This window comes from Bactrocera neohumeralis, chromosome 5 (assembly GCF_024586455.1).
Source record: "Bactrocera neohumeralis isolate Rockhampton chromosome 5, APGP_CSIRO_Bneo_wtdbg2-racon-allhic-juicebox.fasta_v2, whole genome shotgun sequence".
NCBI classification, from domain to species: domain Eukaryota; kingdom Metazoa; phylum Arthropoda; class Insecta; order Diptera; family Tephritidae; genus Bactrocera; species Bactrocera neohumeralis.
Window position 1 is genome coordinate 43920245 of NC_065922.1, and position 13961 is coordinate 43934205.

Below are 13961 nucleotides of genomic sequence, written 5' to 3' on the forward strand. Positions count from 1 at the left end.
AAAGTATACTATAGTTATACTAAGTATTGTCTTCAAATTGAAAATATTGAAACCGAATTGTGAGAATATACAGTGGCTCATAGCTTATTTAATGCAGATTAAACTTATCAGTTTATCTTGCCATAAAATGGAAAATAATGACAATTAGGCAGCTTTTTTCATGTACGCGTCTATGTTTTAGCGCAAGCCAGTTGCGTGGGTAACGGCACTAGGCATTTCTAATTCTTAAAACTGGCATTCAGTAAAAGTTTGAAGCCAGTTTCAGTATGCTTTTGAGTGTCGAGTTATCAGTGTACTAATTATTGGTTATAAACGTTTTCAGAAATGAAAAATCGCTGCAAAAAACTACTCAGATGGTAAATTTAAGTAGTTCGGCATTTCAAAATGTAATTGGGCGTTTCGTACATGAAAGTCGCATTCAAAATAAAGACCGAAATGCACCTAATAAAATTGCAATGAACGTGGCGAGCGTTTAATTGTGCCCCAAATTAGAGAAAACCCGAAGCTATCAGTTCCAAAGCTAACTATAGAGATTCAGGAGCAGCTGAGGAAATTATTTTGTGCTGAAACTGTGTATCGGGAAACACATGCGCTTGACTTCAGTGGCTGAGTAGCCCATAAGAAGCCAATCATTAACAAAATAAAACCGACCAACCCGAGTTGAATTTTCCAGTCAAAATTTAACCTTTTCCGCACAGATGGAATGGCTTACGTGTGGCGGAAACCCAAAACTGAGAGCTTCAGAGTTGTAACTTTTGGCCAACTGTTAAACATGCTGGGGGGCAGTATGGACATGTATGTCTGCAGCCGTCGTTGGAAATTTGGTCTTTGATCATGATGGCTTTATGTATTAAAAGAAAATTTAATCCAAAGTGCCGAGAAACTTGAATACGTCAAAATTTCGAGTATCATCAAGATAACGATCCTAAAAACAAAACATCGACCTGGCTAATATGGAAATATCCACATCTGATAAATCCACTGGCCCATCCAAACGACATGAACCTGATCGAGATTTTATGGTCTTTGTTGGAAAATAGCATCTGTAAGCACTGCATAAGTTTAGTAAATAGTTGTTTAAGTTTCTGTTTTTTTTAAGTTGATAATTAATAAGTAAAAAATAATAAAAGGAGTATCTTACTTGTATATAAACTACACCTTCGTATAAGTAACCAGGAGTTCGAATTATTTCGATATGTGTTTTTGTTGTCAATATATAGCATTTAAAATTTTGTAATTTCACATGCATGAAACAAGCTGTGAGCCACGGTATCTCGCATTATTAAAGTAAAACCTGCAGTTGAAATAAGATAAATATAATTAAATTAGAGGTAGCTTTCAATTCAACTACTTATTCGAAAAACAAAAGGGATTTTCCGAGATTTGCCCTATATATAAAATTAAGGCCAGCATCTTCGAGAACAGGATCTTGAACGTTAAATATTTTCGAAGACATGCAGGCTTCTTTAATCGAATGGAGTTTAATAAATAATATGTTAGAAGTTTCATATTGTTATGAAAATATAAAATCGGAAAGAAAATTATGCTAACGAACCGTTCTCGTACAATACTACTTATGTAAATGGACTATAAGAATCGAAATTGAAATCATGTATTCCGAAAATCGGCGTCAGATTGCAACAAAATGAGTTTCTCAAAAAGTGAACTTATTTTCCACTATTCTTAGGGTCTAAAGTATACATTATTGAACAGTTCTATTTCTCTGTGTTCTCCAACCTAAAGTCTAACGCCTTACGAATGTAGGATTCCATACTGAGGAGATTTCTTTATGCATGGTCCAATAAAAAGCGAAGTTTGAAGAAAGAGTCTTCATGAAAAAAGAATAAAATGCGCCAAACAAGAGTGCTCTACAAGTTTAGAAATCTTTCAGAGACATTTTAAAATTAATATTAGGAGCGCCACTATGTTCCCTTTGTTTTTCATCAAATGGCTCCAGCAGAAAGTGGTGAACAATTTTGATATATACATCGAAATCGTGATACGCTTAACCTAGACATTTGAAAAGAAACTGAAACTGCGTTACATCGAAAATCGCTGTCAGACATAATAACTGATATATAACCGCTTTATAACCAAAACTCAAATTTTGTTTCAATATTATTGGTTTCTATTATATCGTTTTTTCTTCGCCTGTAAACTTACGAAAAGTGATCTTATTACTTACTTTTGGTTTCTCAAATATGTCTGATTTTTTGCAAAATAATCGTAATTTGAGGGAAGTCTTCTTTCAGTCAAAAAAACGGTCCTTAAAACTCCAAAAAGTATATGGAGGTGGTACCGCAAGTTAAACAACGTGTCGCTCCGAAACCGGCGATTTCAATATTAACGACCAGACGCGTGAAGGAAGCCCAAAAACCTTCGAAGATGGTGAATTGGAGATGTTGCACGATGAGAATCCTTATTAAAAGCAAGAAGACCTTGCTCCAGCATTGGTATTCATCCCTAAAACTTGAGTTTCATATGGCCTCAAAATCAGGGGAGACACGAGAAAGTGATTCTGCTGCATAACAACGTACGGCCTCACTTGTCAAATTCGTTAAAACCTACCTCCAAAAACTGGGAAGTCCTACCCCACTCGCTCTATCCCCAGATATTCTACAGTTTGATAATTATTTGTTCTGTTCGAAGGCACAAGGTCTGACTCAGAAGCAGTTCCACTCACAAGACGATATTGAAAAATGGCTTCATTCTTGGATAGCAGCCCAAGATGAACAGTTGGTATTCGAACTTGGCCAAAAAATGGGTCAATTTTGTGACTAGCGATGGGCAATACTTCCAGCAATTCATTTGCAATCATTTTCATACCTTAAATTTGTATTTTCATTAAAAAACCAGCTGAAATCATCTATTTTTACCCAACAATATGAAGAGCCAAAAAAGACAGAGTAACTCATTAATCTAAATAAAACATTTGTAAGATAATTATATGTTGTTAAATTTGATGAAAGCAACCTTGTAAACAGAAATTATAAATTTCAACACTGATAAAATTTTTCAGAGCACATTATGATATATTTAAGAAATTATATGTATATGAATTGCGAATCAGATATTTAATCAGCCTTCATTGTACGTCTTTTGGCATTTCGCTTTAATTAATATGCTCAAAATAATGGAGGGCAGAACAAAATCAAAAAAAAAATTTAACACAAGCAGCGAGAAGCTCTAATCCAAGGCAGGAAAGTAGAGTAGGCCAACATCAACAGCAGCAGCAGCAGCTGCCCCGCTACCACCAGCGAGACTAACATTGCAATCAACATTTACTGCTGGCAATGGACACTCGGCACTCGGCTGAGCCGGCACTAAACGGACGTACACAGACAACACACAAACACACAGACACATAGGCAATAATATGAAAGTGTGTAGTTACATAAAAGACAAGGATTACATGCCAGTCACGAGAATGAAAAGACAATCGAGATAAAATACGAGTATATGTGCAAGTGTATGCATGTATGTGTGTGACATGCCAGCAGCAAAAAGTGGACAAGCAAAATCGATTTTTTTCATTTATGCTTTATATATATAATTATATATATATATATATGTATGTATATGTGAAGAAGTATATTTTTTTATATATTTTGCGGCGCTGTCGTGGGCTTTCAGCCCGCCGCTGCTGTAAGTATGTCAATACCCGTTATAATGTCATCAACTGCAGCGAACATTACCTATTCAACAATAATTATCACTGTCATATTTATTCTATATGTATGTATGTGTACGAGTATATACATACAAGCCTGTATTGGTAACAAAAGTAGGCAAGACAGGAAGCAAACATAAAAAATAAGAAAAATAGCAATAAAAGTAAAAGTAAGAGCAGCGGCGACAGTAAAAGAAAAAGTAACAGGAAAAAACGTTAAACGAAGATGTTGAACAACAACAAAAAGCGGCAAACAACACAATGGCAGCCACATAATCATTAATTTTATGATGAGTAGCAGGAATTGGCGGCGGCAAAGACGACGACGGCGACGGCCATCTCAAGCCAATGTCCTCCGTGTCAGTCGTGGTACCGTTAAGCAAAACGTAATCTCATCTCTCATATAATGTTGCACATAGTAGAATGTGGTATGCTTGCAACATGTTGGCAGTTTGCCTGACAAGAGTAGGTTTGCAGGACTCAGCAACAGACAGCTCTAGTCGTACGGCCAGCCAATTGGTTAGCTCATCGTTTGATTACTCGGTTAAATGGATGCTTGGCTGTTGTAGACTATTATGGCAGCAGTGGCATAGGCTGTAAGAATGTTGGTTTCCACTACTTTTTCTACTGATTTTCATTTGCTGTCATTTCCTGATTATTTTTTTCATTTTTTCATATTTTTTTTTTTTTTTGCTTTCTTTACACGCTATTTTTCTTTGTCGTCTGCGGAAGTGACTACCTACAGTATATACAAGTATTAACGGTAAATACTAACAGGTGACACAGCATAAAATTCTAAAGGGGCTGCAAGCAATTGTCAGACTCGCTAACTAACCCTTTGTCCCTTTTGACGGTCCATCGAACTGTCATGTGTGGGTCTAATGTGCTCTGCAAGTCATGCAATTTGCACACAAACAAACTCAGTTGCGTGGAACAGTTGTCAGCTGAGTGCTTTTGTGTCACTTTAAAAGCTCTGTAACTACCACACTGACATACCGACACCAATACTCAACCACGTAATGCACTTTAATCAAATAAAATGTTTCGCACAGACACAAAGGCAGGGACGTAAGTGACGTGTGCTGTGTGTTTGGAACCATTACATGTCATTTGTAATATTTCCACACTCATTTCGAAGTACGAGGGCAGTTCGAAGGGTTAGAGACGAAACCTTTTCCATTCACAGTGATTTCAAATGCAACACTGTTCGATGATTTTGAAGAGATTGCACGGAAAAACTGAAACAATGCAAACAGAATTGCATGCAGTCGATTTTCTCCTGTGACGTTGCAACAAATGGTTCTAAGTAGGGCCAGCAAGCTCATTCTCGAGTGTTTCTGCTATGTTTAGTATAGAAAAGAATACGGAGACCACAAAATACCGAAAATCATTTGAAGAGGGCTCGAGCCGATCATGTGTTCTCGTGTAGTCCAACCACAAAAACCCCTAGAATCAACAAGCTCATACTGATAAGTTCGAGAGCTGTTTGCTTTAGAAAAGACCTACCGAGGGCACACAAATACCAAAAATTAACCAATGAGAGCTCAAACAAATCGATTTCTTCAGGGATTATTACAAGAAAAAAGATCGAGATTAGTATTAAGTTAATTTCAAAATCAAAATCAATCAAAAAGAGCACTAATAAAATTATTTTCTCATAGAAAATTACAACAGAAAGTCGTGACAAGAACCAGGAAACTCAAACTGACATGTGTCTTAGGTTTTCGATTGTATATAAATAGTTTTCCTAATCAAAAAAGATTCTACAATTACAATCCCTATGAATAATTTCTAACCTGAGTCACACAGGGTTGATTTGGTGTTGGAAAATTATTTGTTTGTGCAAAGGTATGGTAATGATTGAGGAGCATGTGAAAATAAAATTTATAAAATGAGTGACTAAATGTAAAAAAGAGCTCCGAGCGCCCAACTTTTGTTGTAATTTTATTAAAAATGTTATTATATTTCCTTCGTACAGTATATAATAGATACCTGTGGACCCTCAGTTTTCGAGATACCGCAATGATATTTTGATAACGTCTCTATCTCACCAAGAAGCTACTCATTTGTCGAACCACTAAAGGCTATAGTTGTCATTGAAACTGAACGATCCAAATTCAGACATTGAATGGAGAACTTTTTATTTGAGAAGATATCTTCACGAAATTCGGCATACATTTTACCAGGAAACATGAGTAAAATTATTGAACAAATATTTTAGCTGGAACCACTATAACATTAAGTTCTTCTGTGGGAACTGTTTTATATGTGAAGAGAATTCTAACTTCAATGCAACCGAAGTTAACGTTGTTTCTTGTTTTCTCACATTTCTACACACACTCTACAGACCGCCCTCGCACAAAACCATGGTCAATCACACATTCCCATTCCGCTTGCATTGATATTTGTGCGCATTTGTGACAAATCACCTCTCACACCCGCTGTCTGTGTTTGCTTGTGCAATGCCATGGGTTTTACGCTTATCACTTTGACCGGCACGTCAATCGCCAGCCAAACGCTGCGCTGCGCACAGAGTTTTGCTAAATGTTTATATTTATTTTATTTTTATTTCTATTTCTAATATCTATTTTACCGTTGCCACTGCATTTACTTTATCGCCTGACATATTTCATTATTTGACGCGGTGTTGTTGTTGCTGTTTCGTTTTATTTGGCCGAGCACGCATTTGCCGCATAAATTCCAATGGCTATCAGTTCAATTAATTTAAAATGCAGTCGGCGTTGTGAAGTTGGTAATTTAGTGTTTGCATAAAATGCCCAAATGGTGCGCTCTACCTATTATATATGTATGTATGTGTGTATTTAGGTTTATCTCGATGTTATTCTACCAAGATACATATATGTGGCCATGGCCAGTTTTAGCCAGTGTTAAGCTTTCTATGGGTTTCGAAACCACAAGCAGCCAAATTCAGAAATTAATATTAACAAATGAGCATTCAAAGGCCAGAAAACGACTGAGGGAGACAGCTGTCAGACCAACTCGTTTATATGTCACAAGTTTTCGCAAACATTTGGTCAAATTTATTAAAGCTCATTTAGAAACAAATAGATAATAATTAAAGTCTGATCTAAAAAAACTTTCATACAAGTATAACCATATATGTTATGACAGATCGGAACGATTCCATTTCCGGGTATTTCCACAACTTTTTCGAACTCAATTTAAAGAAAACTGCTCATAACAGCTGCTATATTAACCACAGAATTTTATTCTGAGTACGCATCTCACAACTCTACCAAACTGACTCTATGCTGAAAAGTGAACTTCAGGCCCGAAGTAATGAAGATATTGCTGCCGTTCAGGCAAGTGTTGCTGAAGATCACAATTTTTCGATTCCAAGAAGTTTTCAAGAATTGGAACTGTCTCAAACCACAACCTGGTGTGCCTTGTTAAAAGATTTGAGCTTCCATTCATCTAAAAATGTTCTCACTCAAGAACTGAAACCATTGAACCACCGTAAGCGTTGTGAATTTGCTGATTTTGCTTTGGAACAACTTATGTCGATAACGATTTTTTAAGAAAATCATCGTCTACTGAGGCTCACTTTCATCTGAGTGGTGCGGTAAATAAACAAAACTGTCGATTCTGGTGCAAAGCAAGTACATAATTTATTCATCAACTACCATTACATTCACCCAAATTGACAGTTTGGTGTGGTTGTCAGTCTGGTGGAATCATCGGTCTATACTTCTAACGAAATGATGCTGATGACACCGTTACTGTCAATTGAGAGCGGTATAGATCATTGATAACCAACTTTTTATAGTCACAATTGGAAGAAGTTGATCTTGACATAATCTGGTTCCAACAAGACGGGGTTATGTGCCATACATTACACGCAACAACCGAATTATTGCAAGAAAAGTTTCGAGATTCGATTGTTTCAAGAAATTGTGATGTAACACCATTAGACAACATGTAATAAGGTTTTTTGAAGTCATTGCACTTAAGCAATAAAACAGACTTTCCTCAAGTAAATAGAAAACGTTCTATTCATCACATACAACTGGACTTAGTGGAAAGAGCACTCGAAAATTGGGTTCATCGAATTCGTTCCTGCAAAAGAAGGATTGTACTTCCCATTAAATAACAACATTCGAATTTTTGTAACAATTAATGTGTGCTTTTTTTAAAAACAAAATTTTCAGACTGTCTAATGATCCAGACGTCAATAGAATAAAAGGATCACTGGTTGAGAATCGACTATTAAAGGTAAGCAATTTTACTAGCATCGTTGGAATATCGAAAGGATAAGTAAACAGCATTTAGAAAGACCATTTGGTCCTCAGAAAAGTGAAAGCACAATTGGTTCAAAAATCACTAAATGTTTTCGAAAAACAGCGTCCCGTTAACGTCTGTGAAACAACGCTGCCCGACCACCAGGATGTCATGAAATATATTATTACTCTTGATGAGTCTTGGATCTATGCTCACGACCAGGAAACCGACGAATGTCGCGGCAAAGGTGAGCCGAAGCAGAAAGAACCGCGTCAGCTGGTCGAAAATCAAGGTCATGTTGACAGTTTTCTTCGACTATTGAGGTGTGCTGCATTCCGAATAGCTTTCGACCGACCAAACTGTTAACAAAAGATATTATTTTCAAATAATTTGTTAAACATCTTTTGCGTGAAGCTATTCGTAAAAAGAAGCCGGAATTATGAGCCGACAATTTTTGGTTTTTGCACCACGATAGTGCACCGTCACATACATCTTCGTGAGTTTTTCGCTGAATTTGGCAAAAAATATTGCTCAAGACCATGCTACAATCTCCAAACATATTTTTGAAATGAGTCTACCACAACAAAGCCATACAAACTGACCGATCAATCTCAAGTTAAAGATAAACTCCTCAATAAGAAAGCCTTCATTTACCACAACATGACAATACTGACAACACTAAAGTTTTTATTTTTTGTTTTCCTTTTGTATTCTTTGTACTCGTAAGTATTTCGTTTAATCTGTATTTCTTCTATTATATTTTATATATTCTATTTGCCTCTTCTTTGTTTCCACATAAAAAAGAACACATAAAACTACAGATTTTCATCATTTCCTCACTTATCATTTTCCAATTTTCGGCAAATTAAAATTCAGACTGCGTTCTGGATACACAAAGATTTCGCCAACAACAACCAATGCAATAATAATAACAACAACAGCATAAAATAGCAGATTAACTTCGCTGGTTTACCGTGTGCATGTGAGTGCGTGTATGTATGTGTGTGTCTGTGCACCGAAATTGATTGATCTGTTTTGGTTTGTTGCGTTTTTAGTTTTTCGTTATTCGGTCGGTATTCGGAACGTGCTTGTATTTTTTCTCATTTAATTTATTGAAATTGTTTTGCTTGCTTATCTCACACAATAGCGGCTTGATGAACTTTCGGAAATTGGACAAGTTCCAAGCTCGAGAGCTGACGATGAGTTGCATAAGCAAGTAACGGTGAAATTGATTGCGCTAATTGCTCTCTCATTACAAAAAAAAAAATGAAAAAATTTACAAAAGCCAACATAAAAAAGAAGCAGCTCAGTTTGAAAAAGTAGACTCAATAAATATAAAGCTGTGTTTACAAGTTAACTCGATAAAAAGTTCGTTTGTTCCAGAAAAAGTGCTAAATGTTGAGCTAACACTTGTTAACGGTAAATTAATTGTTAATTGGAAATGCGTGCCGTTATTGTAAATAAATTTTCTATGAACAATAAGGGTTGAGAGAGTTTATTATTATGACAACCGTAGGAAAAGTACAAAATTTATGTGAGTTTTAGAGATCAGATTTGACTCTCCTTGACTTCATTTTGTGAATCCTCGAAGCAATCAAAACTTCCATCGAAGTAGGTATCAAATTAAAAACTCGTATATTAGTGATTCGCAAGTCATCAGGCGTGAAACAATATATTTTGGGAGTTTAAAAAAATTGGTTTATATCTAAAGCAAGATGCAAAAACAATAATGGGAAGATGAGTTAAATAGATGAGGTTTGCAGCGCGACCAAAGGTTTATTATGCTCCTGCACTGAACGCAAGCTTTAGTTTTCTAGAATTTCGCCTATGGAAATTATATTTTCTGCATGAACTTATTGTACTCTTTAAGTTTACAATTTTTCTGTCGATACATTATTTAGACCGAAAGGCCTGGTATTCTATTATGGGAGACGATAGCAGCGCAATTGCAGTTATCGAAATTCAAACTAACAAACAAATACTTTCCTTTTAGAAAATACTGAAAATTTGTTAAGTACAAATTATAATAATTTGATTTTCAACGTTACTTACTAAAATTTATTTTACAACATCTGATCAAATAGTATCCAAACTGGTAATATCTCAAACTGATATTATTTGATTAAGTACAAACTAAACCAAAACCAAAACCAAATCGATAAACTTTTTCCTTGATTGATGTTCTATATTTGTGTGAAGTTTAATATTTTCATGCCAACGAGTATATGTTTGGCAGCGGTTTGATGACGGCAAGGCGATTTTCAACATGAAGAAATATTGAATCACGAGGTTTATTGAAATTTTGTGTTTCTAATGAAATCACGGCTAAAGAATCATTCACAATTTTGCATAAGAATTTTGGAGATTTAACTTAAATACGAACGCGAGTATTTTAGTGGCACAAAGTATTCTATTAAGGTTGTGAAGTCAACATAATCTTGCTTCAGGCGAGTCATGCATCCACATTGGTTAATAACGATAACATACATAAAGTTGAATATACACTGTTTGGAAATAGTCGTGTTGGTATCAAAGAGATAGCAGAGCAACATCTCTCATAAATCGACTTAACACATTATGTGCAATGTTTTGGATATCATGCGTATAAATTCTAGATTAGTGTCAAAAGATCGGAAAATTTTTAAAAATAACGAAGTCCTTAAATCCTTCATTCTGCAAGAGAAACGTGGTTTTATGAAAATGACGTCGAAAATGTGCAACAACCTAGTTAAGGTAGTAGTCTGGTAACTTATGCCTATTTTCATGACTTCTTTGGAGTGTGGTTTTTTATAGGAAAATAAAAATGAACTATCTTGAATATTTAGAGTGTTTTTATTTACATATTGAAAATATGAAAAAACAAAAATAGTTAGAAAAAATTTCATACTTTATTACTATTATTATTGTCACTCGAAGTTGGAACCTCAAAAAAAATGCTAGTGGGTGGCCCGGGTGATTTTGGCTCTTGATGTTATCTGAAATCAAATATTCTTGATTATTCTTAATCTGTAGACAGGTCATTCTGGTCGGAACTAACGAATTTAAATTTCAGGGGTAAATAACAAAATGTCGGACTTTGAAAAAAAGTCCTTTTATTTTAGCAAAGAAAGGGTTGTAAAATGAAAAGTTAGGGATGAAAAAAATTCTCGTTAGTACGAGAACTATAAATGTGTGGAATAGTCTGTTAAATTGCAATCGGTTCAGTAGAAAAAAAATAGAACCCGGGCCGACCAGTAAATGTTTTGAGAAAAACGCGTTTAAAGTTCAACAACTCCGAGAGAGAGGACTCTGAGGCGCTCTAGGAAACTCCTTATAACTCCCGATATATTTCGACTTTCTATCTGAAATTTTCACAGTGTATTCTCAAGATATTGTACTTTCAAATTAAGCAAAAAAAATTTCGATTTTTTGAACCCAAGCTACCACACTACCACCTTAATGGTATTACAAAAATTAATCACAACCGCGAAAAACTAAATTCGCTGAAAACACTGAAGTCCAGCCGAACCAAAGCAAGTCTATTGGAAATTGAATCAACCATTGGCAGCTTGTCTAAGAATACTTACAGAATACAAAATAATGAAAAAGTTTCAGTAGTGCTGAACTTTTGATGCCAGAAACGAAGAAACTACTATCAATAACTTTTACTAAAGGGAAAAAAGTATTGTTTATAGAAATATATTGAAACATTTTTACTACTGAACACTCTCCAAGGATTACAAGCATTTAAATATATTTTATTGTACACAAAAATGTTCTAAAATTATTCAAAGAAGTTCGAGAAGTCGGTGACGACGAACCACGTCCAGGAACGTCAATAAAATAAAGAATCGACGATTAACAGTCAGAAATCCTACTGGCATTGTTGAAATATCGGAAGGATCAGTAAAAACCATTGTGAAAGATAATTTGTGCCTAGGAAAAGTGAAAGGACGAAAAATTTTGTAATGAGCATAAAAATGTTTATAAAGTACTTTTAATACGAATTAATTGAGGTTCGCACTTTTCAAAAATCATAAGTCATCAGTGGTTCATAACTTTTTAAAACTGAAGATCTAATGAACCTTGTATTCAATAGTGAGCGCTAAAGTAAAGATTCCTTGACATTCTGATCATTATCAATCATTTAAATGATGAATGTGTGTAGTGAGACAGTTCGATGAAACTTGATATAGAAGGTATGAAACCTCTTTAATTCGTAGTAACCAAATTATATCAAAAAAAATCCCAACTGACTGATAACACACTTGATTGAACTTCAATTTGTAGCTTTAAGAAAGAGATGAGACAGTCTCTGAATGAAAAAGTCGTGTAATAATGGTCTGAGAGGATGGTCTACATAAAATATCCAAATTCTCGATATTTATCTCAAACATAAACAGTTATATAATATATGAAATATGTAGAAAGGTCGAGCGCTTGTTTTTATACATTTACTTTATTACGATGAAGAGGTTATATTAAGTTGACCAATAAGTTTGTAACACCTAGAAGAAAATATAAAGGACGATCAGAGTCGATTTAGCTATGTTCAACTGTCCACTGTCTGTCTGAAATATCGATATAAGATATTATTTCTTCTGTTCTCTCATTTGTGGAGATATGTTCATAGAATTTAGCACGAGTTATTATCTAAGGCAATAGTACAATCTTCGTAGAGATTGCATAGATCCGACCACTGCAACATACATATAGCGGACTTGCAAACTGAAAAATCGGAATCATGGCCTTGTATGGAAAACATTTTTTAGACAAAATTGTTAAGATAATATTTGGAATGAGTTATTATCCAAGTCAACATTACAATCATCTAAAAAGTTATTCAGATCAGACTATTAAGACATATAGCTACCACACAAGCTTACCGATTCAAATCAAGTACATACTTTACTTTTTTATTACGATTTTTTATTTGGAAAGGATATCATAGCGCGGTGCATTCGAAGTTAGCGTTTTTTCCTGTTTTAGTTCAAATTATAGTTTTTACATCTAAAACACAACAAACATTTCTGCAGAGAACTTTTCACCGATAACAAAATCCATTTCCTGAACTTAAATCATTTTTCCGAAGATAATTTGTGTAGACTAAAACTCCAAACTGAACAAAACAACAACAACAATATCAAAACTTACTTTGTAAGCTCCTTTCCGAAATATGGCTTCAGTTCCTCGCTTGCTTGTCGATTTCTAGTTGAGACACACATATAAACGCATATACAGTTATGCGCGTGTATGTGTGCGTTTATGCTTGTAGATGCGAGTGAGTAGTAGTATTTAGTATTTAATCTAGTAGTAAGTTGTTTTTGTTATTTGTTTTTTTTTTCATTTATTGTTTGGAAATAGAAATCGCACTGGATTGAAATTCAGTGAGCACACAAATGTTGAAATGAATTTCGCAAAGATTTGCAGACGATTATTTACGATTTTAGTTGCACAGGAATTTTGAACACAAATCTATGTTTTTTAGTATGCATGTAAGTATGTGTGTATGTAGTGGTATGCACGAGTAGTTATTGAAGGATTTAGCGAGACATACGTGTTTATATATTTATATATGAGTTCACAAAGTAATTGTCAATGAAGGGTTTTGATTCGATGTGGTTTTTATTCGAAGTGAATATTTTTAATAAATTTAATTTTTTTGTAATTTTTTGCAGTGTTAATTTTTGTGTGAATTTTTTCTGATGAAATTTTCTGATTTTCTAGGAAGGTTCACTAATTTTATTTGTTGTTGTTTTTTAATTAATTGTTTTTTTTTCTTTAATCAATTAATTTTTTAATTAGTTATATTTTTTTAATTAATTTTTTTAACTATTAAGTTTTTCATCAATTAATTCTTTGTGAATTATTCATTTATAAAGATTTTTTCTTTCATTAATTAAATTTTTATAATTAGTTATAATTTTTTCATTAATTTTTTTTAATTATTAATTTTTTATTAATAAATATTTTGTGAATTATTCATTTTTTATGAATTATTTTTTTATTAATTATTTTTTTTAATTAGTTATAATTTTTTCATTAATTTTTTTAATTATTAATTTTTTATCTA

At 34.1% G+C, this 13961-nt stretch overlaps 1 protein-coding gene across 17 annotated transcripts in view; it reads right to left on the minus strand.

Annotated features, from left to right (window-relative positions):
* The window catches only part of LOC126760566 (disintegrin and metalloproteinase domain-containing protein 9), a 578909-nt gene extending 565248 nt beyond the window's left edge, over positions 1 to 13661 (minus strand). For all 17 annotated transcript variants that reach the window (XR_007667220.1, XM_050476295.1, XM_050476293.1 and 14 more), the window contains exon 1: positions 13043 to 13661. The gene's annotated coding sequence lies outside the window, so the exon portion shown is untranslated. The remainder of the gene's footprint in view (positions 1 to 13042) is intronic.
* Between the last annotated feature and the right edge of the window lie 300 nt (positions 13662 to 13961).